The sequence below is a fragment of the Pristis pectinata genome, chromosome 22, assembly GCF_009764475.1.
Source record: "Pristis pectinata isolate sPriPec2 chromosome 22, sPriPec2.1.pri, whole genome shotgun sequence".
Lineage (NCBI taxonomy): Eukaryota > Metazoa > Chordata > Chondrichthyes > Rhinopristiformes > Pristidae > Pristis > Pristis pectinata.
In genome coordinates, this window is record NC_067426.1 from 21,066,738 (window position 1) to 21,068,647 (window position 1,910).

The following is a 1,910-nucleotide window of genomic DNA, read 5'->3' on the forward strand; positions in this document are numbered from 1 at the left end:
GCAGATGGTCTCTGTGGTTCACTCAGCAACATCTGGTGGCTTTGTCACCCAACCTGACTGCAGTACATCTGCTGACTGAGAGGTGTTACTTTTAAGGTAAAATTCCACCAGCCATTAACAATTGTAAATGCAGCCTGTTTTGATTTATGACTGTTTCACACTACTTGCTCTCCTCCTGGCCTGCACAAGGGCTACTGGCTGGTAAATGAGTTCAGTGATGAAAGAAAACTAGTGGATAGTTGATCACATTTACGACTGTGTAGTCATGTAAAGAACTAACCAACTGCATAGTTTAAGGAGATCATTTTTTTGAGAAAGTGGTAGTAGTGTATGAGCATTAAATTCAATGCTGCTGAGCTGTTGCATAGTGCAGTGCACTTTTTCCTAAACAACCTTATTTCATAACATTATCTTGCGGGTAATTTCACTTCAATTCTACTTCTACTTATTCACAAAGAATATTCAACCCACAATGGATATATCTTTGGCCACCTGGAGGTCAGGGTACAATGATCAAGTTGAATCAATACACAGAAGCAGCTAGATAGCAGAGTGGCCTCACAGCCGACTTGTTTCTCATTTACATGCTGACAAACACTAATTTAGATATTTCTTCAAGTGCAGTTGGCAGAGTAGATTTCACTTTGTTTTCCCCAGTGAAATACCTACAGGTTTCTTCGGGTTGGTTTGAGTGAATATTTTTCCAAAGGATTATATTCTCAGTTGGGGTTGATTTTCAAGTCAGCATTCCTATCAAAACCTAGTTATGGATATAAGTAAGCTTGTTCATCCAAATGAAATAGAACTTCAAAATGTGGTAAAAGTAAATTGATACCAGAAAAGCATGAACACCTGCTGGATCATTCCCCTGCAGTACAGTGGAGTGTCTCACTACACCCACCTCACTCACCCCCCAAGCCACTGCAAAATAGTTGGTGCTTCAGACTAACAAGGAGATGTCATTAAACAAAACTTGATAGTGAGGAACCACATCCTTGCAGTGGCTTAATTCTACAAAGGACTGCTGTCTGAACATTGCTACAGATGTTTATGTAGAACTAGTCAGACTTGTTTTACTTTTCCACAGGATCTGGGCATCACTGGCAAGGCCAGTATTTACTGCCCATTCACAGTTACCACTGGGCCATTGCCTGAACAGCTGCAGCTGTTCCAACGAGGGTACTCCCAACATCACTTTTTGGTTTCTAGGAATACACATTTAATTGTATATAAATCACATTACACCATAACATGAACAGAGATCTCCTTTCCAGAGCATTTATGTAACTGTCTAAAACTGAACCCAAGTATTCTAGATGAGGTCTAATCAACATCTTGTGGAAGAATAGAATGCTTGTTGTTTTATGCTGATCTAACTTGCACTCCAATGCTGTATTTGCTTGTACTAGCCAATTCTGGTTTATTTAGCTTCCCTTTTAAAATACAGTTGCGTGCCTCCAACTTGAGCACAAATTGCGCAGGATGGGGAGGAGAGGAAATAATGTTTCCACAAAGTTTGGCACCCTTACCCAAGTGACCATTTATCACAGGTGGTAAGGCATTGGCAAGTTAGTCAATAGCTTCTCAAACCCATGTATTATTCTGAATTCCCTCAAACAAGAATTCAGATCAAACCATTAACAAATTCTTTGAGGTGCACTAGATTGGGGCTCTGACCAAAACTAATTTGTAATGAACTATTTTGAGGAAATTGTATCCCCTTCCTGGATTTTGCAGTGATGTATTTTCACTCCGAACCAAAAGCACTCTCAAAAAAAAATTCATATGCTGAATTACATTAAGATTGGGAAGTATTAGTCATTTCTCAATAGGGAACTGACCAAAATATGAAGACTCAGCTAATCCACTACTGAAGCAGTATTTAAAGAAAAAATTGAAAGCAGACCACA